Genomic DNA, 7,496 nt, shown 5'->3' on the forward strand with positions numbered 1-7,496 from the left:
TGTGAGTGGGAGAGGAATTGTCACGGTGCTAGGGACTGGTAATGTTTTGAGTGTGACAGTCACTTGATTGGCGAAAGGGACTGTGCGGTTCAGAGGATGGGAACTGTTACAGGGAATGGGGGGGTTGATAGGGACTGGGATGTGACAGTGTTAAGGAGGGTGACAGTGATAAGGAGTATAACCACCTGTCACTACCCAGGGTGAAACAGGTGACAGTGATAGGGAGTGCAACAAAGATGAGGCGAGTGATAGGTATGGCAAGGGTGATAGGGAATAGGAGTGTGACTATATTTGGACAGTCACAAAGAGGGAAGGGGTGACTGGAAGAAATTGGAATTGTGCAGAGATGGGAGTGTGACAGTTACTGGTAAGATGACAGGGACTGGTAAAGTGATAGGGACTCAGAGGGTGACAGGTACTGTGACAGCACGAGGGACTAAAAGTGTAACATGAACTAGGAAGGTAACAGATAGTGAGAGACACAAGGGCGGTGGCAAGGATAAGGAGGGTGACGGGGACTGGGGGGTGTGAGATGGGGAGGGTGGCAGTGATATGATTGTGACTGGGTTGCCTGGGAGTGCGACAGGTATTGGGATGACAAAAGGACTGGTAAAGTGATAAAGTAAAATGAAAAGCATTACAAGGATTGCAAGAGTGGCAGGAACCGCAGGTGTGAAAGACAGATAAAGGAACAGGGAGATTGGCATGATTTAGGATGAGATTGGGACTGGGACTGTGAAAGACGGAAGGTGATAGTGATAGCAAGAGTGGTAGGAACTGTGTGCAGAGATGCCTACGGGCATTCGTGCGCTATATAAATCTCTCTCACAATCGCAGATGGTGAAGAGTGGCAGGGATGGGTTATGACAGCGATTGGGACGGCAAGGTGAAGTGGAGTGGGAGGTGACAGGGATGTAGAGAGGGTTGTATGATGATCCAACGCTTACATTTTTTTCGCGTGCGTTTACAGCGCGGCAGTTACATCGCAACGGCGATCACAGTGGCAATGTTTGCATCGCACGTTGTTGCGACGCTAATGTGGCCTTCTAATTGGATAGCCTATCACATCGCAGACTTTACATCGCGCGACATGACAACACAATGTTTGTGCCCTACCACACGTGTGAAATGTTTACAGCCAATGCGTGATCCCGGATCTCATGCTTGGCACCCAGTTGGTGGGGGGGTATATATCGTATTGCCCACCGTGTCTGCAGCCATTTGTGTCTGTGTTGTGGATGTGAGCAGCCGTGACCCTGTGGACAGACTTTGAAATAGGTAAGTGTCCTGAAATGTGCGTCTTCTGTCCAAAATTGTCCTTTTTTATTTTACATTTGTCTGTCTCATTATTTGTAATGTCGGTGCAGATAAGAGATCATGGTTGTTTGTCTTGCGTATTTATCCAGGAAGATTCCACCGTTTTGTGGAGTATGCACACAAAATACTCGTAAGCCCTGCTTGGGCACAGAACCCCTGATTGTTCTCTTCAACGCGTCCACCTGCTTTATTTCGATCTATAAGTGCTTTGTGTTGATATTTACCTTTTTGTGGCAGGAGCATCACCACAAAAAGTTACATTTCAACACGAAGCACTTACAGATCGAAATAAAGCAGGTGCACGCGTTGAAGGGCACAAATAAACCCCATAGTTTGCAGCTAGAGCTTTCCTGATTCAACGTAATTCAGACCAATAAACGTTGGATTAAAAACAGGAAATGGGTAGATTAAATTTAGCAATGTAGAAAATAAAAGCTTTGTATGTCAATCTGCCCTAGTCTTCAGCTATCCCTGTAATGGGCGACGTAAGCGCAGCACCTCTGTTTTAAGTTTTTTTTTTCGGAGGTCTTTGGGTAAACCAGATATCGATTTAAATAAGCTTGCTCGTGTGTTTTTTGTTGTTTTTGGATTCAGCAAAAGGTTTTTATTTGCATATTAGAATCCATCAGTTATTGCCGTTTGCCCATAGAAAATCTACATTTTGTTTGCTGTTGGGTCAATACTCCGTTCCTATTATAAAACGTCAGCTTTGAAAGTGCTAATTTAAGACAAGGCTGTGCAACAGACTTGCGCTAAAAGGGCCCATATTACGTTATGGACTCACTGTCCTTGTTTGCACCATAGTGCATCTTTGAACTGGTTTGCCATCATGGACAGTGCACCCCGATACAAGTAACAGCCACGAACAAGAGCCTGCTCTGTTTGTAGCTCCCTCTTAGTGCGCATCTTAAAAGCCCGTTTGCAAAGTCATTCCCTCATTTGCATCGGGCCCACACTTTCACAAGATAGCTCTGGCGCACATGAGATGCTTGTTGCCCCTTAATTAATGCTACAGTGCCCCAAGTACCGTACGCAAAAATGAGGCGTACACGCCATTTGTGCCCCGGGGCACTGCATGGTGTGTAAGACAGACCTTAGTGTCTTTAATTGTTCAGTAGCTCAAGCAGCTAGATGCACAAAAACAACACTGCTGCAACAATAAGAAGCACAACAATTTAGGACAAATATTCTGGTCACACATTGCCACCTAAAGAAATCCACTTTCGTAATAAGGCAGTAATCTTTCTTTATCGCAGGTGGTAGGTGTGCGTTGTAGTGATAATGTGTGTAATGGGTAGTAATGCATAGCTGTATCTCTGTAGAAGAGGTTGGTGGTTGGATGAGTTGGTGGGTGGATGGATGGGTTGGTGGATGGGTTGGTGGATGGATGGGTGGATGGATGGGTTGGTGGATGGGTGGGTGCATGGATGGGTTGGTGGTTGGATGGGTGCATTATAATATTTAACACCCCCTGTAATCTCAACCGCTTGGAGAACAGTGGTGTGTGGATGATGGATGGGACCTTTAAAAGTACGGCCACCCTTTTCACCCAAATCTACACCATTCACGGGTACGTTAACGGCATTGTAGTCCCTTTAGTCTACAGTTTACTACCAGACAAACAATCCTCAATGTATACTGAGTTTTTGTCAGTCCTGAAATCCAAAATCCCAAACAAAAGTCCGAGAAAAGTAATCATGAACTTTGAATTACCCATGATAAATGCTATAAAGAAATTGTACATGGATACCCAAGTACAAGGATGTTTTTTCCTCTTTTCTCAGGCTATTTGGCACAAAATTCAAAAAACATCCCTTATTGAGGATTATGTGTCTGATAGTAAACTACAGTTTGAGCTTAAAAAACTATCTGGAGTTTGCTTTGTTCCTCCTAATAGTGTAGACGAGTACTACACATCGATTACAAAGTCTGAATACTTTATGGTAAACGAAGATAAATTGGCACCAATATTAAATTATTTTGAAGACACATGGATTGGTCATCTAAGCAGGTCAGGTTGCCGGAAGAAACCATATTTTCTTGTGGACTGGTGGAACTGCAACTCCACCTGCTTAGAGGGAGTAGCAAAGACAAACAATGCCATAGAGGGTTGGCACAAATCTTTAAACAAAAGTATTGGCAAACCGCACCCAAATTTCTACAGTTTTCTTGAGATTTTGCAAAAGGAGCAAAGTTACCAGGAAATGCGCATGTCACAATCTTTAGCATTTAATCTACATCCACGTGTTTCCCACCGTTCAAAGAAAATGTCTGCCCGACTTTTGGCAGTTTTAAAACTTTTCACCTTGTCTGTGCCTTCTGACTACCTTGCTTCCATCGCACATGTACTTACTTCCTTTGGGTAAAAAAGTTGGTACTTGTCTATGTTGGATTTCATCATCTGAATTCTTACTGTAGTGTACCATAATCCTATCTGTAAATTGTACACCTTTTTAAAAAATATAATTTTAGGGATATGTACCATCCTTAAATTGTTAATGCATTGTGTCATTGTTTTTTGTTGTTAATTTTGTTTGCTATTAAATACCTAGTAAGTATTTAGGTATTTGATATCAATGCAATGTAAAGAAAATAAAAATGTCCAAACGTGTTTATTGTGTTTTTTTGTATGTGACATTACATATCACCTTCATTTATATTTTAGAATTACACAATGGCTTCATTTTTGCATGGGACATCACCGCATTGTGTCCGTCTCATCATTCATAAATGGACACTTACATCCATCATGCATCCATCCACTCATCCATCATGCATTCATCCATCATGCATCCATCCACCCATCCATCCACCCATAAAGCCATCATTCATCCATCCACCCATCCATCATGCATCCACCCATCCATCATGCATCCACCCATCCATCATGCATCCACCCACCCATCAATCCTGCACCCATCCACCCATCTATCGTGCATCCATCCACCCATCCATCCACCCATCAAGCCATCATGCATCCATCCACCCATCCATTATGCATCCATCCACCCATCCATCATGCATCCATCCACCCATCCATCATGCATCCATCCATCCATCCATCCATGCATCATGCATGCATCCATCCGCCCATCATGCATCCATCCATCCACCCATCCATCCACCCATCCATCCATCCATCATCCGCCCATCCGTCCATCCTCATACATCCATCCAACCATCCATCATGCATCCATCCACCCATCCATCATGCTTCCATCCATCCATCATGCATCCATCCACCCATCCATCATGCATCCATCCACCCATCCATCCATCCATCCATCCATCATGCATCCACCCATCCATCATGCATCCATCCATCCATCATGCATTCATCCACCCATCCTGCATCCATCCACCCAACCATCCAACCATCCATCCATCCATCATGCATGCATCCATCCATCCATCCATCCACCAATCCATCCACCCATCCATCCACCCATCCATCCATCCACCCATCCATCCACCCATCCATCATCCACCCATCCATCCATCATCCACCCATCCATCCAGCCCCATGCATCCATCCAACCATCCATCTTGCATCCATCCACCCATACATCATACATCCATCCACCCATCATGCATCCATCCACCCATCCATCATGCATCCATCCACCCATCCATCCATCCATCCATCCATCATGCATTCACCCATCCATCATGCATCCATCCACCCATCCATCATGCATCCATCCACCCAACCATCCAACCATCCATCCATGCATCATGCATGCATCTATCCATCCATCATGCACCCATCCATCCACCCATCCATCCACCCATCCATCCATCCATCATCCACCCATCCATCCACCCTCATGCATCCATCTACCCATCCATCATGCATCCATCCACCCATCCATCACCCATCCATCCAGCCACCCATCATGCATCCATCCACCCATCCACCATCCATCCATCAGCCACCCACACATCATGAATCCACCCCCCATACATCCACCACCCACACATCACCAGCCCGCACCCCTTTCCAGCTGCAAACGAGTTACATACATCCACCACCCACACATCATGCATCCATGCACCCATACATCCACCACCCACACATCACCAGCCCCGCACCCCTTTCCAGCTGCAAGCGAGTTATTCCAAAGCACAATTAGTTGCCATTAATTTAGTTTTTCTCATCGTACTTGTGTTTGCACAATTATTTCCGCTGCATCGTACTTTTTTTCAAAGCCGAATTCAACCTCTTGGCATATTTCATCATGCTTGTGTTTGCACAATTATTTCCGCTGCAGGCTCTCCGTTGTCTTTGTAGTTATTTAATCATGTTTGCACAATTATTTCCGCTGCAGGCAACGCACAATTAGTTGCCATTAATTTGCACGCAACGCACAATTAGTTGCGGCGTGCTTGTGTTTTTAGTTATTTCATCGTCCGTTGTCTTTTAGTTGCATCGTGCTTGTGTTTGCACAATTATTTTCGCTGCAGGCTCTCCGTTGTCTTTGTAGTTATTTAATCGTACTTACCTTTTTTCAAAGCAGAATTCAACCTCTTGGCATCGCAGGCGTAAGCGTGCAGGCAACGCACAATTAGTTGGCATTTCATCGTCCGTAGCGTTGTAATCGCATGCGATGTTAATGGCATCGCGCCGTTGTCGCATGCGTAGTGAATGCATGCGATGCCAACGATCCTGCGATGTAAAAGTCGTGGTGCGATGGCACCACGATGTTTTGACATCGATGTAATGGGTGTTTCCCGTAGAGAGTGACAGGGATGGGGAGGGTAAGAAGACACAGTAGGGTGATAAGGAGAACAACAAGCCTGAGAGCGTTAGAGGTGGGTATGGTGACAGGGATGTGACTGTGATAGGGTTCGAGAGCGAGACGGGTATTGGGATGGTGACAGAGGAGTGGGAGTGAGATAGGACTCAGGAAAATCTACCTGCTCCCACTACAGATTTATCAGCCAAGCTAGCCACACGCTCCCTAAAGCCCCCCTACTTATTAGACAAATCTCATCTTCCCCCACCTCCAATCAATACCCACCTGCACCCAGCTCCGTCACTAGCCACCTCATTACTTACCTGAGCCATTTCCCTTCACACACCCCATCCCACCCACTAGTAGCTGTCTGACACAACTCCCTCCACATCCCTCCCCACACCTCATTCACTAACCACCAGCTCCTACAACCTTGGCTTTACTTTAGCCACTCGCCTACCTCATCAGTCACAACCTACTTGCTTCCACATCCACTACCAGCCTTACCTCTATGCCCCTGCCTCACCTCAGGGACAATCCACCTGACTCACCGCAGTCACTACTCACCTGTACTAAATTGTATTGCTAGCCACCTCTCACTTGGTGACTGGCTGCCACAGCTCTATCTCATATGTCACTACCCAGTTGCCACCACAACCCCTGCCACCACCTCAGTAAATACCCACTCCAAGCCCCTACCCTAGCAACATAACCACCACATCCCAATCCCACCTTGCCGCCTGCACTCCTGTCCCCACCAAGGCTGCAATATAGCTGCCCCCAGTGGGGTAACACAGGCCCCTGCAGACCCTGTAGTGCGGTAGAGTGGGGGAGCTCCAGGCCCCCCCTTCAGTGCAGGATCCTGGCCTGAGATTTCCTATGTAAGTCCAAAAGGGGGACCCTCCGTGCACTTTGCAGTGGGGCCCCCTCAAGTTTCCTTACGCCACTGCTGCCCCGACAAAGAGAGAAAATCACCCCAGCCCTGCTGGCCCCCGAGACACCATACAGCAGTGTACAGCTGCACTTCTCCCGTACTGTGCCCCTGGAGACGCCAACACATGTCCCCATCCAGCCCCCAAAACCCGAGATATCACCCTATTTCCACTTTTCTTGAGCCCCTCTAACCCAGAGGCACTCAGATCACACAACATCCAGCATTACCCCCATGCACCCAGCCAGCCTGCTGTGTTCTCCTTATAACTTACACAAAAGGATATTTGCCTGACCCCTTTCCTAGGGGTCTCTTTGTTTGCCTGTCGGTAGCAGCCCAGCCCCAGAGACACTGCACCTGATGCTCCATCGTCTTCTGGATGACAGTACCTAGCCGTGCCCTGGTAGATCACGATGCGGCATGCACCCGCACATGCTGAGGTAAGCCAAGAAGACGACGCACACATGCTGAGGTTACGCAAGAAGACAAAACAATGAATTGCACAGCATTTC

This window comes from Lissotriton helveticus, chromosome 5_1 (assembly GCF_964261635.1).
Source record: "Lissotriton helveticus chromosome 5_1, aLisHel1.1, whole genome shotgun sequence".
Classification (NCBI taxonomy): Eukaryota; Metazoa; Chordata; class Amphibia; order Caudata; family Salamandridae; genus Lissotriton; species Lissotriton helveticus.